This window comes from Pelophylax lessonae (genome assembly GCF_965119305.1).
Source record: "Pelophylax lessonae genome assembly, chromosome: 5".
In the NCBI taxonomy this organism is placed as follows: domain Eukaryota; kingdom Metazoa; phylum Chordata; class Amphibia; order Anura; family Ranidae; genus Pelophylax; species Pelophylax lessonae.
Window position 1 is genome coordinate 24,384,058 of NC_138772.1, and position 16,108 is coordinate 24,400,165.

At 46.2% G+C, this 16,108-nt stretch overlaps 1 protein-coding gene and 1 pseudogene across 2 annotated transcripts in view; both read right to left on the reverse strand.

Annotated features, from left to right (window-relative positions):
• Positions 1-16,108, reverse strand: part of LOC309555861 (fucolectin-like) — a gene marked incomplete at its 5' end in the record, with an annotated part of 554,318 nt that overhangs the window by 131,286 nt on the left and 406,924 nt on the right. The window lies entirely within an intron of this gene.
• On the reverse strand, positions 1,364-10,100 carry LOC309555553 (annotated as a pseudogene). The gene is made up of 3 exons: positions 9,595-10,100; positions 8,185-9,308; positions 1,364-1,611 (listed from the first exon to the last, which is right to left on the reverse strand). The product of its transcript is annotated as an uncharacterized misc_RNA (transcript).

Genomic DNA, 16,108 nt, shown 5'->3' on the forward strand with positions numbered 1-16,108 from the left:
GCCAGATCTGTGCCTTGCCACAATTCTGTCTCTGAGCTCTTCAGGCAGTTCCTTTGACCTCATGATTCTCATTTGCTCTGACATGCATTGTGATCTGGAAGGTCTTATATAGACAGGTGTGTGGCTTTCCTAATCAAGTCCAATCAGTATAATCAAACACAGCTGGACTCAAATTAAGGTGTAGAGCCATCTCAAGGATGATCAGAAGAAATGGAAAGCACCTGAGTTAAATATATGAGTGTCACAGCAAAGGGTCTGAATACTTAGGACCATGTGATATTTCAGTTTTTCTTTTTTAATAAATCTGCAACAATGTCAACAATTCTGTGTTTTTCTGTCAGTATGGGGTGCTCTGTGTACATTCATGAGGAAGAAGAATGAACTTAAATGATTTTAGCAAATGGCTGCAATATAACAAAGAGTGAAAAATTTAAGGGGGTCTGAATACTTTCCGTACCCACTGTATGTATTTATACACATACACACTACACACATATAGGTGTGATAGGAATGAAGTCCTATGCCTGGTAATAATTTCATTAGCACATCCATAGGGTTCTGCTACTTTCACACCTATATATGTGTATGTGTATATATACATACATGTGTGTGTGTATATATACTCCTACACAGAAGTCCAGATGTTATGCCTGCCTCCAAAGACGCTGATAGCTCGTCCACGTCAAGAGGCAGGTATGAGATGATTTACCACCCTTCAGTTGCTAACCCCCCCCCCAATAGTGAATTCCTCCTCTTCCAGCTGGGAGATGCAAGAACACAGAGTACCTAAACAAAGTGTAGTCACATCTGTTTATTTCAAGTTTCGCTCTCCCATTTAAAGGATATTTTGGCGGCAAAAACTGCTTGAAACTGGTTACAAGTCATGAGTCAATTTAACAATATCACATATCTTACAGAAACTGTACATGAAAGGCTTTTGTTTCCCTATGCATTTGTGTCAATATGAGGTGTTTTGTTGTAGTATCGGTCCGTCTTGTGTTCAGCTTGTCTGTGTTAATGTAAGCAATTGTCAATTGTTTATGGTGGTGTCAGTCTCTATGCAAAATGTCTTGTAATCTAAATGCTAAGCCTTAACTCGTTAAGTGTCTGAATGAATGAATGGAAAAGTGTTGAACATGTCAATGTCTTTTCATCTATATGCAAAATACAGCTGTCTGCTGTCCAAGGTTGTCATGAATAGGTGCTAGTCTGGCTTGTTAAATCTGTAATTGCAGGGGGCCACATTTCATCGTAGAATGAGCCCTAACCAATGTAATATGAAATATAATTTTTGTAAGGCACGTTGATACACTCTTTCAACCCAACCTTTGACCCCCAACCTTATACATAAGGGTGAGGTCACCTAGAGTCTGTGAATAGCACTATTTCCCCCCCCCCCCGGGTATGTTTGCTGTGTTCTTGCTGTAAGTATACATGTCCTACACATAGATATGATATTAGGGATGCATTGAGCACAACAGCACAACATAATGATACCCACAGTCACCCCCACTAAGGTCATTAGTATCCGTTGGAAAAATGCAGTTCCAGGAAACCACATAAAAAACCAGTCCCACCAATTGCTACTAATATCTTCCTTAATTTCCTTTGCTAATTCACTTAATGTTTTCTTGTTCAAATAGTTTATTGAAAAAACAGAAGTAAATACAACGCAACATGTACAATCAGAGCAAGAGAGGTTACATTTGCACAACAGGTCGCAACAGTAAACCGGAGATAGTAACAAAGCAAACCAGGGTAACAGACATATTCCGGAGCCAAGTGGGCGACAACCCCAGAAGGGAGATCCTTCCAGCACAGCCAACACCCGGGCACCCCTAAAAGGGAACTTGCTGTGCCCGCGCGCGACTGCGCCTTCAGTGGGTCATATAGCATGCATGAAAGTATCGTTTTCGGGGGTCGCAATACATGGCTCAGAGGGAGAAAGGAAGCCTGGTTAGGTCAGGAGTCCTTGGCATTAGGTCAAACAAGATGCAGACTGTAGTAGAATGGCGAAATGACTTGTGTAGGGAATGTGGAGAGAAGTAACCACAGTGGGGAAGAGTATGGGACAGAGTATTGTACATATAGCGGGATATGGTCATAAGAGAGGTGAGAATAGGGGGGAAGGGGGGAGACGGGGGGACAAAACAGGGGGGGGGGAAGAAAGGAATGGGGGGAAAGGAGAGGGGTGGAAGGGGAGAAAGTGGGGGGGGAGGAGGGGGGTCGCCGGGGGGGAGCAGGGTAACTACTGGTGGATACAAGCATTGCAAATATGCAGTTTAGGGCAATAGGAGAGTGCTATCAAAGTTCGGAGGGAGAAAGTGGTCTACCCATGGTTGCCATAATTTGTCAAACTTTTCGACCCTGTCCAGCAGGACCGCCTCAATTTTCGCATGAATCATGGCATTAGTGATTCTGTGTTTCACTTCGGGAATAGGTAGATGGGGGGTTTTCCAAGCTTTAGCTATCGTTTGTTTAGCCGCTGTCGTGACTTGTAGGAACAATTTGTGCTGCCGTGTGGAAATGTCATCTGATTTCACGTTCAAGAGGGCGAGACAGGGGTCAGGGTCGATGTGCGTGTCCATGAGGGTGGAGAGAATGCGAAAGACAGCCTTCCAAAATCGTTGGACCACGGGGCAGGACCACCAGATATGCATATGAGTGCCCTCATCCTGACAGCCTCGGAAACAGTCCTGAGAGTATGAGGGATGGAATTTAGCAATACGAGCTGGCACAAGGTACCAGCGCATAAGCACCTTATAGTTGGTTTCGGAAGCCACTATATTTTGGGAGGCTGTCTTTGTCGACTGCCAGATCTTGGACCAGTCTGCAGGCTCAAGTGTAATGCCCAAGTCCCGTTCCCATTTGGACGTATATGCTGGGAGAGCTCGGGTTAGGGGTTCAGAAAGTCTAGAGTAAAGGAGGGATATAAGACCTCGGGTGTGTGGGTCATGGAGACAGACGTGTTCAAATGAGGTCAAGGTGGGTAAAGATGTGTCTGTACGTATGCAGCGGGATAAGAAGTGTTTAATTTGTAGGTAGCGGAAGATCTCAGAATTGGGGAGTTGGTGTGAGTCTTGGAGAGTCGGAAAGGATTTAAATGTATCGAAAACGATCAAGGAGTGGGCCCGGAGGAGGCCAGCTGCCGACCAACGATGAAAAGAGGATGGGGATTCCCAAGCTGGGGGGAAGGACGGGTTGTGGAGGTAGGAGAGAAGCGGGTTATGGGGCGACTGAAGCTTATACTTGAACTTTAGGGTGTCCCAAAGGTGCAGGGAATGGCGTAGAATGGGGTTGGTAATCGATCTGCGATCAGAGGATTTTAACCACAGTAGGTTGGCCACCGATAAAGGATCACATTCGACCGCTTCGAGGGCCACCCATAGGGGAATTTCCCGAGTAGCGTGCCAATTGGTCAGCTGGGCTAGTTGGGCTGCCTGGTAATATTTGGCGAACTGGGGGAGGCCCAGCCCGCCCTGCAGTTTGTGGAGGTGAAGAATCTGTCTGGATACCCTGGGTCTAATTTTACCCCAAACGTAGGAGAAGGTCCGGCTTTGGAGCTGGCGCAGGTAGTAGGAGGGGACATGTAAGGGCAGAACCCGAAACAGGTACAATATTTTGGGCAGCAAGGCCATTTTAACAACTGTGATGCGACCCATCCAAGCTAAGGGAAGTGAGGACCAAGTTTGCATAAGCCTAGTTAGGTGTTGTAGCATAGGAGGATAGTTAGCTGCATAGAGGTCAAGAGGGTCCGCCGTGAGCTTTACTCCTAGATAGGGAATGTGGTGAGTGGCCCAGGAGAAGGGGAGCACCGATTGTAGTTGTGTGAGGAGGGGCGCAGGCAGGGAAATATTGAGTGCTTTGGATTTGTGGGTGTTGACCACCAGGCCAGAGATATGGGCAAATTGTTGCAAAATGGCTAGGAGATTGGGAGCAGAGGTGAGTGGGGAGGTGAGGAATAGAAGGATGTCGTCTGCGAATAAGCATAATTTATGATGGTGACCACCTAGTTCAATTCCTTTTATATTCTGGTTGGAACGGATCTTATGGGCAAGGGGCTCGATTGCAAGTGCAAAAAGGAGAGGGGATAGGGGGCAGCCCTGTCTAGTGCCACAGCCTATGGTGAAGGTAGAGGACTGGAAGCCTGCATAGCGAATAAAGGCAGAGGGGGTAGAATATAATGATGAGATCCAGGATAGGAAATGGGGGCCGAAACCCCAGATGCGTAGTACCGATTGCAGGTAGTTCCATGATAAAGTGTCAAAGGCTTTCCGAATATCAAGGGAGACAAAGCACGCAGGGATGTGGCGACGGCGGGCTTGGTAGGCAAGATGAACAGCCCTGCGTACGTTGTCTCCCGTTTGACGACAAGGGATGAAACCAGTCTGGTCTCTATGGATCAAGGAGCCTATGACGAGATTAAGACGGGCTGACAGTATTTTAGCCATAATCTTTATGTCTATGTTAAGGAGGGAGATCGGACGGTAGTTAGTCCAAGAGGAGTCGTCAGTTTGTGGTTTGGGTATCATGGAGATAGCTGCTTTCAATGAGTCGGGACTGAGAGAGTGGCCTGTAAGCAAGGAGTTATAGGCTTTAGAAAGCAAGGGGGTCAGGAGGTCAGAAAAGTGCTTGTAGTAAGAGGCCGTGAAGCCGTCGGGTCCAGGCCTCTTGTTGAGTTTGAGAGACTTGATGGCCATGCGGATTTCGAGGTCAGATATGGGTCTATCCAAATCTTCTCGTTGAGGGGCAGACAGTGAAGGCAAGGTGAGGTCAGAAAAGAAGTCGGTGATCTGGGAGTCAGGCGGAGGTGGTGGAGGGGAATAAAGTTTTGAGAGGTGTAAACGGAAGGTCTCCAGAATCTTAAGTGGGTTACTAGTGTAAGTCGTGGTGGATGTTTTTAGTCGGATCGGTTTCCGAACAATGTTGGCGTTGCGGAGCGAGAGTGCTAAGAAGGTGTCGGGTTTGTTAGCTTTAGTGTAGAACTGGTGTTGGGAACGCCTGAGCTGCTTTTCAGCGGATTCTGTGAGAAAAAGGTCCAGTTCCAGTGTTGCTTTGTCAAGGGCGATCCTATGTGCTGGGGTTGGGTCCGCTTGGAAGCGTTCGTGAGCTAAAGCGAAGGTGGAATTAAGGGTACGGTAGAGAAGCCGTCGCTCTTTCTTGCGACGGGAGGCCAGGCTAATGAGGGTGCCCCGAAGCACCGGTTTATGGGCTTCCCATAGTGTGAGTGGAGTGACGTCAGCAGTGTCATTGTGAGAAATATATTCCTTAATAGCCACAGCCACTTCGGCTCTATGAGAGGGGTGGGCCAGGAGGGAGTTGTTCAAGCACCAAGAGAAGTTGTGTTGCTTGGGGACTAGGGAGTCAAAGGTGGAGACCACCGCGTTATGATCGGTCCATGGAATCGGTAGAATAGAAGAGGATAGGAGAGCAGGGGAGGAGGCCACGGGGGTGAATATATGGTCTATGCGTGAAGACACTTTATGTGGATGAGAGTAAAAGGTGTATTGACGCTTATTCGGGTTAAGTTCCCGCCAGGTGTCCACCAGTGAATGAGTCTGGAGGAGGAGTTGGAATGAAAGCCGCTGCGCAGGCTGAGAAAGAGAGACAGGGGACTTGTCTAGAAACGGATATAAGACCTGGTTGGAGTCACCACAAAGAATGACTGTACCTTTTTTATGTTGTTCAACTATCTGTAGAAAGTGTGAGAGGAAGGAGAGGGGTTTCGAATTTGGTGCGTAGTAGGACGCTAAAGTGACTTCTGTGTCCAACAATGAGCCGGTGAGTATCAAGTACCTGCCTTCAGGGTCAGCTACAGTGGAGTGAAGTATGAATGGAGTCTTACGGTGGAACGCTATAAGAACCCCTCTTTTCTTTACCGTAGCCGAGGCCACGAAAAACTGGGGATAAGAGGCCGTCAGGTATTTAGGTGCATGCAAGGTGGAAAAATGGGTCTCCTGGAGGCACGCAACATGTACGTCAAGTGAAGCTAGGGAACGAAAGGCTTTGCGACGTTTTTGTGGGGAGTTGAGGCCCTGAACATTAAGGGACAAGACATTTAAGGAGGCCATCGTGTGTCAAGGGGAGAAGAGCTAAAAATGGCGATCTTGCGTTCGCCAACTGTGCCCCCCCGGCGAGTAGGGGGGAGGGGGAAGGAAAGGAGGGGGGGCAGGGGGGAGGACGACAGTGGGGGGAGAAAGGAGGGGGGTACAGGAGACATTGAGATATGTTGAGATAGCAATAGAATCATGTGAGCAAATAGTAGTCCGTCTGAGGAGAGGGAGTCCATCCACTCAGAGGGGGTAGGGTCACCTCGGGAAATCTCCAAAAGGAGGGTTCCAGAGGCAAGAAGGAGGCAGCAGTGACTGCCGACAGGAGACAAACCGCCTGTAGAAGCATAAAACTGATAGAGAACATTTGGTGACCAGAAGTGGTAAGCAATGGTAACAACAATATCGTACATTTGTAAAGTGAGTAAATTAGCATGAGGAACAGTGTGTTACGGCCCGTGAGGGACCCAAGGGAAGGGCCAGTGGTAGCCGTGCCCCAAAAAACAGGGCAAAAAAAAAAAAAAAAAGGGGGGGGGGGGAATAAAAAAGTCATACAAAAGTATGGGGACCCGCTAGAGGTCAGTGCAACTAACAAGAGAAAGAGAGTATTTGTTGTGAAAAATTCAAAAATATGTCAGAGGAAAAAATAAAAATAAAAATAAAAATAACACGCCATAGTTACCGTCCCGGGAGAAGCGTGTGAGATCAGTGGAGGCGAGCGCGCCAGTGCAGGTCAGACGAATGGATGGATGGTCCAGGAGCAACTGCAACAGTGCAGTATGGGAGGTCCGCTGTGCAGAAGCAGGAAGCAAAACAGGAGAGAGATAACTCGTCAATACAATCAAGATAATGAAGTGTAAAAATTCAAATACATAAAAGGATGAATCCAGGGCCTGGGGCCGCTCGCGGTTATCAGTCCATGGAGTCTAAGGGCGTTGGCAGAGGGGAGATGAGACGACTCCGTTTAGGAGTGGCTGATGTGGAGGCAGTGGCTGTCTGCGGGGAGCGGGATGCAGAGCGTCTGCGGTGCTGTTGTGACGTAGAGAACTCAAGGGAGGAAGACAGATGCAGCTCATGGAGAAGATGTTGGAGGTCCTCAGTGGTTTTGCAGGTGTGCTTGCGCCCCTGGTAGGTAAATCGCACAGAAAATGGGAAACCCCAGGAGTAAATGATCTGGTGTTGCTGCAGGATCTGGAGAAGGGGCTTGAATGCCCTGCGTCTCGTGATCGTGGCTTTACAGAGATCAGTGAACAGCTGATAGGAATAGCCTTGGAACAAGAGGGTGTCCTTTTGCCTGGCAGCTTGTAGGAGTTGTTCCTTTGTTTTATAGTAGTGCAGTTTGGCTATGACATCTCTGGGGGGTCCCTCAGGCTTACGGGGGGCCAAGGCCCTGTGGACCCGGTCCATTTCCAGACGTTCAATAGGGATGGAAGGGGAGAGTTCCTGAAAGAGAGCAGTAATGGTGGACTGCAGATCCACAACAGTCTCAGGGATCCCCCTAATTCTAATGTTAGATCGTCTAGCTCTATTCTCCTGGTCCTCAAGTTGAGCTTGTAGGGCTAGATTTTCCTCTCTGAGGGTCTCAAGTTCCTCGGAGTGATTGTGAATGCTCACTTCAAGATCCTCTGTTTTGTATTCCAGGTCTGAGGTGCGCTGGCCTAGTTCCCTGATCTCCCTAGTGAGCCTGTCTGTAATCTGCTCTGAGGTGTGCTGGAGGGCTTTGTTTAGGATACGCTCAAAATGCTGGATTAGTGCAGCTTGTGAGGGGTCAAAGGCTGTGGCTCCCCGGGAGAGAGGGGCATCGGTGTCCGACTCACCTTCATCTGGGTGAGGCAAGTTGCTTCTGGGGGCCTTGGAGAAGCTGGGGCTGGAGCGTGAGGAGAGAGGCGGCGCCATCTTGGAAGAAGCCCTCACAAGGGCATCGCGGATAGTACGGCTCTTTATCTTGGATTTCACGCCGCCAGACACCATGATGGGGTGTGGAGGGATGCCGGCTGGCCGAGGGTGACTCACGGGCTGAGGATCGTTCGGCTGGTCACAGCGATAGGCGGCGGGATGTCTCACTGCGGAGCGGAGCTCAGGCTGACATGTCCGTCTCGCCGAGTCCCGCGCATGCGCCTCCAGGACAATCCACTTAATGTTTTGATATGACTTTGTATGGATTTTGAATGGTCACTCAAATTGAAACAACACATACCCTCGAAAGAATCACATCCCATGTTGTGCTTCAGCAACAGATAATCAATGGTCAGCCTATTTTATAATATTGCCTGTCTAGTGCCCTGGAGATCCATTAATAATTCAGCCAGAGCACTAGATGTGTGGTTGAGCCCTTTTGCAAGAGCACAGGTGACCTTACTCAGTTGTCTGTGATTTTCTGTAGCAAGGCCTGGGACTCCAACTAGGGATATGGCCAACAAAATATATTCCGCTTCAGAGAGCAAATGTACTGCTGAGTCACAGTTGCTTGGCAGAGTGTACCCCAAAGATCTAGGGGACCGTGAGTGGGCAATTGATTGTTTTGGGGGTAGAATTACTGAGAGCCGTGAAAGAGTGCATGGACCCCCTGTTATATTTCCTGGGATATATGTCCAAATATGAGTCCCACATGATAGTAGCCATCCCTTAGGGAGCTGGACATTCTTGACATAGCTGGGTTGCATTATTGTATGAATGCATGTCATATTATTGGCAACTGACTTGCACAGACGAGATTCTAAAAAGGTGACGTTATATTCTAGGGTGTATGTAGGCTGGCGACTTGGTTGTGTGCACATAGGGATATAGCTTCTATTGCAGGTCATGTTGTAACATACCTCAGCGGAGGTTACATATCCTGTATCTACCTCTACCATTGTTTCTGTGAGTGAATATGAGGATCTGTCACTACGATAAGCATATAGATTTGGATGAGTGTATACATCAGTGTCTTCTATACTTGAGTCAGCCCACACCCCACTATAGTAGACTTTTAAAACATTAAGTGGGGTAGGAACAGCTAGCAGGCAGGTAGAGAACAAATCATTAGAATTGTAGTGATCAGTAAGGCAAAAGTCAGAAGAGTTCAGTATGTTGGCAGCAATAAACATCCATATGTTGTCCTTTGTGTCCAATAAGCTTGATTTTAACTGTAAAGTGGAGACATGAATGTCTCGTGTCTCTCTCCTTTCCTGGGGTGAGGAAGGGCAAAATGAGGAGAGGTTCTCCGGGTGGTGAGCACATGTTGCCAGTAACCAGACAGTGGCTACTAGTGTTGAGCTTGCTGTAAACAGTACCACTGCTGCAAAAATGGAAAGTTTTCCAGGAGTAGGGGTGTCCGTTGGCATTATACCAATGCGTCTGTCTGGATCCAACTGGAATTCGTCTGGTGCGCGTCACAATCTCCGGTCCGTCGTCGTGGGGTCCAGGGGTGGGGCTTCCGTCTGTCTGGATCCAACTGGAATTCATCTGGTGCTCGTCACAATCTCCGGTCCGTAGTCGTGGGGTCCAGGGGTGGGGCTTCCGTCTGTCTGGAATTAACTGGAATTCGTCTGGTGCTGGTCACAATCTCCGGTCCGTAGTCGTGGGGTCCAGGGGTGGGGCTTTCTTCAGTCGCGATGCGTGGATCCAAACCGGGGAGTCGTCTGTCAATACCGCTGTTCTGGTCACTGCTTGAACTGTCGCAGGAGGTCCGTAGGGCGGGTCTAGTGACTTCAGCTTATGGAGGGCCTTCACCAAGACTCTGTCTCCAGGCTTGAATGGGTGGGTCGGTGCACCTGTTGGCAAAGGAAACGAGAGCGAAATATCACCATAATCACTGTTTAATTTTTCAATTAATTTTGCCACATATTCCTCTTGTATCTGCTGCAAATCTCCAGGTATGAGAATTAACGGATTCTTTGCCCATGGAGTTGGGAAGGGTCTCCCCATCAAAATTTCAAAGGGAGATAGCTTAGTTCTTGGGTCTGGAGTCATTCTGACTTCAGCAAGAATAGCAGGTAAGTACTGGTCCCACTTATGGTAGGTACCTTCAGTTGCCTTCCTCAGTTTGTCCTTCAGTGTGCGATTCATTCTTTCAACAACACCTGCACTCTGGGGGTGGTACGGTATGTGGAACTTCCAATCTATAGCTAGTTGCTCTGCTATGGACTGTGTTACCTTTGCTGTGAATGGGGTCCCATTGTCAGAACTGATCCTGACTGGGCATCCCCATCTGGGAATGATTTCTTTACACAAAATCTTAGCTACAGTTTTTGCATCCTCTTTCCTAACCACAAATGCCTCAGGCCATCTGCTGAATCTATCCACGATTACCAACATGGTTTTACATCCATTTGTTGCCTTCGGCATATGTGTAAAATCAATTTGCAATTCCTGAAATGGCCCTTGGAGGTAGCAAGTGTTCATGGTGGCCTACTTTTTTCCCTTGAACATTGTTCCGAGCACACGTGAGGCATCTTGAAATCATACTTTCTACAATTTGCATTAGATTTTCTGCACAAAACCTTTTACTGACTTCCTGCATTGTTTGCTTAAGACCTTTGTGACCTATACCATGTATTTGCAGTATAAGAATGGGGGCTGCTATTTTGGGAATTCCTACCACTCCTCCCTTTGACCACAGACCATTAGCGTCTTTGGTCAATCCTTGGGACTCCCAATAATTAATGTCTGCTGGTGTTGCAAATGTTTGGAGTTGGGACAGCATGATGTTATTTTCAGGCGTGAGCTGTACCAGTGGGTCATTTAGTAAAACTTCAGTTGCATTGTTTTGTGTGACTCGAGAAGCTGCTTTTGCATGCTTGTCTGCCAACCTGTTTCCCTGGGCAACTAGTGACATAGAAGTTGTGTGCGCTTAATTACTGCAATGGCCTCTGGAAGTTGAATTGCTGCAAGGAGATTTGCAATGAGTTGTGCATGTGCAACTGGCTTACCAGTTGCTGTCGTGAATCCTCTATGCTGCCATATTACCCCAAAATCATGACATACTGAAAATGCAAATCTAAAGTCTGTGTACAAGTTTACTCGCTTGTTAGCCATGATTTCGCAAGCTCTGGTGAGTGCGATTAACTTGGCAGCTTGTGCTGATGAGACAGCGGCTGGCATGGCTTCAAGGACTTTATCGGGCAATTGTACCACTGCATAACCAGCATGAAATGTGTGATCATCTGGTCGGGTGCAGGAGCCATCTACAAACACATCCTCTGCATCAGGAAAGGGAACACTTTGCAGGGTGGGGCAGGGGCTGGTAGCTATGTGAATACGTTCTGCACATTCATGTTGTTCTGATATCTCATCTTGTGGCCCCTTGAATCCTAGGAGAGAGTTTAAGAACAACATTGGTGCAGTAGTTGGCGCACAGTAGTGAACCTGGAGCCCTGGGGTGGTGGTCAGGATAACATCATATCCTGCCAACCTTTGGGCAGTCATGTGTTGTGTGGACAGATTTTTCAAGAGATGAAGGACAGAATGCGAAGTGTATAGTGTGGTATCATGTCCCAGTGTGATTGAGCTTGTCAATTCCACAGCCATTGCACATGCTGCCAGGGTCCTGAGACATGGTGGCATGCCCTGTACCGTGACTGGGAGTAATTTGGATATATATGCAACAGGCCTCAACCGTCCTCCATGGTCCTGGGCTAACACTGCAGCTATGGTCTTACAATTTTCACGTGCATACAAGTGAAATGGTACATTGTATTGGGGAATGCTTAGTGCAGGGGCGGACACAAGAGAGATCTTTAATATCTCAAAAGCATCAATCATTTCAGGAGACCAAACAATATTCTGGGGAGCGGTGATGACAGTGGAAGGTCTGAGGAAGGAGTCCCAGTGAGAGCAGTCTGGGATCCAAAGCCTGCAAAAATTTACCATACCTAGGAAGCTCATCAACTCTGACTTTGTCTGTGGGCGGGGGAGACTGATTATTGTGTGGATGCGGTTTGGGGCTAGTAACCGAGAACCAGGCATGAGAATCATGCCAAGGAAGGTAACACTCTTTTGACAAAATTGGATCTTTTTCTTAGAGACCTTTTGTCCCTCTGTTCCTAGAAAGCACAACAATGACAGTGTGTCATTATTGCACGCTTGTTCCGATGGACTACATACTAACAAATCATCCACAAAAGATAGCAGTGTAGAACCATGCTGCGGATGCCAGTTTACCAGGACTTGCTGGAGAGCGGTGGAGTACACTGCAGGTGCATCAATTAGGCCCTGAGGCAATCCCTGTGTCCTCTCATCCAGCGGTATGCTGAAATAGGAAAGATCGACCACACTGAAACGTTGTGTTGTGGCTGGGATCTGGTTTATGAGTGTGGTTATGTCGGGCATCACTGGAGTGATCGGGAGAATTATGTCATTTATTGCTCTGAGATCTTGAGTGAATCTATAAGAGCCATCTGATTTTTTGACAGGATTTACTGGTGTATTGTATGGAGAGGTAGTAAACTTTAGCACTTTCTGCTTGAGAAATGCCTCAATCATTGGTGCTAGAGCTTCTTCCTTTGCTTTCTGAAGGGGATATTGTTTCAAGTACATGGGCGTGTGCGGTTTAACAGTTGCCTTGTACGGTGTGCAGGGGAGATAACCAACATCAAATGAATCTTGTGCCCATGTCTCTTGCGGAATTCCTTCAAGAGAACTGGGAACAATGGCTTGCTCACAAGTAAGAGTATGTACACAGTCAATAGAGAATCCCCCTCCCCCATTGGGCAGGAGAGATATACCTAAATCGATCATTAGATCTCTTCCCAGTAAATTTGAGGGACATGTTGACAAGATAGTGAAAGAATGGTTTGTTAAAAATTTCCTCCACTGATTGTACACCTGGATGGTCGGGGTACGTCCAGTGGGGGTCAATACTCCGTTTATTCCCACAGAAGGCTCACCAGTATAAGTTTCGTTACCTGTCCACTGCTTGATGACTGAAACTGTTGCTCCACTATCAATTAAAAAATACTCTTCCCTATACCTCGGTGGGTGTCTATCATCTGCTAAAATCAGTTTGATCATGGGCTTTTCTTCTGCAGTGTAGGTTAAATCATACATGGCGACGGAGTTTGGGCACCTTCATTGTGGGTTAGCTGTATTCATTCCCCACTGAACGGGATACTTTACCTGTGTTTGCTGGGTCTGGGCAGGCATTGGCTGGACCTGATCTGGGGGCGGGCAGGGGCAATCTCTAACGAAATGCCCTGGTTGTCTGCATCTGAAACAGACGCGTGGACTTTGTCTAGGCCCAGTGTGCTGCTGAAAGCTGCGCTTGTCTGTGTATCTGCCCCGATTTTCATAGCGAGGGCGGGACTGGGAATAATGTATACCATGAGCTGAATACTTGGTGGTCTGCTTGTGGATCTCAAAACATCCTGCAGAGTCCTTTGCTATGGCTTGCTTCATGGTTTGTGCTGGGGTTAATTCAGGCCATTTATCAACGATCATTTTGTAAATTCTAGCAACTTCAGGCAGCAAATTTGCAACAAATGGCTGTGTATACACCAATCCCATATCATCAGCAATTGCTAAACCTGCCTCTTCTACCCACGTCTTCCTAAACCTTTTTGCAAAATCTGACACACTTTCTCCAGTTTTTTGTTTACAAGTTGTGGCTATTCCAATGTCTTTACGATCACCATGCATCCTTTTAAATTCTGCCAATACCTGTGTCCACATTTTGTCTATTTGGTCAGAGGTCCTTAAGGGATACTCGGCAGGTGTGATATCTGCACTGGGAATTTTAAGAGTTTCACATTTTCCAAAGTCAAAACCTCCTTCTGCTGAATCCTGATACCCTGTGACCCCTTCCAGGATTAATCTATAATCCTCTACAGTAAACTGTTGGCCTTTACACATTCTTTTCAAATATGATACAGTGGCAGCAACCGTTTTCCTGGGGTCAGGGGAATTATTAACAATATCATTTAAAACAGTAGATGGGAGTGGCTTCATTATCATTTGGTTTCCCATTATAACAAACGGAAATGCTTCAGTTGCTATGGGGGCGGTGTTTGTTTTCACTGCACGTGGATACATTACTCTACTGGACTTTTCTGGCTGGACAATAGGTTGATTAGCATACTCAGAGACATCCTGCACTTCAGGTTCTGTAGAACCGGAATTTCGTGGCATAATTACCTCTGAGCATATCTCATCATCTGATTCTGGTGTTAATTTAGTTAAGACAGGATACAATGGCACATAAGGAGGGGGAGCGAGAGCTGGGGACACAATGGGGGCTCTGACCTGCTGTTTCTCATTTACACTGCTGAGATCAGTCCAGAAAGTTTGCACTGATAACCATGCCTGTCCACATTTTCTCATATATGCTTTGTCCCACTTTGGGTCTCCCTGGTACCATGGAAAAACATTTATCTCATTTAAACATAACCCTTTTATCATAGCAACATGAAATTCTGAAAAGGATCCTTCCCTTGGAAATGGATCACTACATCTCATTCCCTCAGTCCACATTGACATATTTTCTACCCAGGGATCAGTATAAAATGAACCTAAACACTTCCGGACAAACATTTTTGGTGTTTCCCCCAATTCATTTTTGGGGGACACTTCTACCATAGAGTGGTTTGCAGCAGATTTAGGAACATGACTTTCAGTTCTAAACTTATATTTCATTTTTCCCTTGGGATTCTCCTTACCTTGAAAATTGCCCATTATTCTAGGCTCAGAATATAGAGTGAGATTTAGCTGAGTTTGAAGGTTTATATATATATGGGTGGTGGCGTCAGTATTGAGACTTTATTGGAAAAACCTACTTTTCCAATTTATGTGGTTTCCTGCGTCTTAATAATCAGATTTATATATATATCCAATTTATGGTTTGGTGTTAACTATCCTTTGGTGGGCAAGTTTTATACCTTCAAGCTCAGCTTAATATCACATACAATCTACATATACATCTATACAATGGTATGCAATCTTATATAACGACTAAATACACTTAAGTGTCTATATGTCTATACAAATATATACAAGGTTTTAGAGGCAGAATTCACTATCACACACAGTACTGCTTTGTAACCAGGTCCCAGACCCCCTTATTTTCTATAGGAATTTCAGATTCCTGGGAGGCGCTAAAAAAATAGCGCTGACCGGGTATCGTTAATCTGCTCTTGACAGTATAAGGTGGCAATAATAATAATAAAAAAATATAATTACTCACCCAATACTGTGTTTGGCAGATCACACTTCCTGACACCAGCTGATAGCTCGTCCACGTCAAGAGGCAGGTATGAGATGATTTACCACCCTTCAGTTGCTAACCCCCCCCCAATAGTGAATTCCTCCTCTTCCAGCTGGGAGATGCAAGAACACAGAGTACCTAAACAAAGTGTAGTCACATCTGTTTATTTCAAGTTTCGCTCTCCCATTTAAAGGATATTTTGGCGGCAAAAACTGCTTAAAACTGGTTACAAGTCATGAGTCAATTTAACAATATCACATATCTTACAGAAACTGTACATGAAAGGCTTTTGTTTCCCTATGCATTTGTGTCAATATGAGGTGTTTTGTTGTAGTATCGGTCCGTCTTGTGTTCAGCTTGTCTGTGTTAATGTAAGCAATTGTCAATTGTTTATGGTGGTGTCAGTCTCTATGCAAAATGTCTTGTAATCTAAATGCTAAGCCTTAACTCGTTAAGTGTCTGAATGAATGAATGGAAAAGTGTTGAACATGTCAATGTCTTTTCATCTATATGCAAAATACAGCTGTCTGCTGTCCAAGGTTGTTATGAATAGGTGCTAGTCTGGCTTGCTAAATCTGTAATTGCAGGGGGCCACATTTCATCGTAGAATGAGCCCTAACCAATGTAATATGAAATATAATTTTTGTAAGGCACGTTGATACACTCTTTCAGACGCCCAAAAAATACCCAAAAAAACGCCTGCTTTTTTTCTGGTTCTGGACATGCTACAGAGCTGAAACTTCACAGGTACACTTTTTATACCCCCAGACACTAAATCCAAAGAAATCTCATTTTTTTTTTCAATAATTTTTTGAATAATTGGCTCTCTATCAAAAATGACAATTTTTATGAACTTTTTTGTGTGTGATTAATAGTCCCT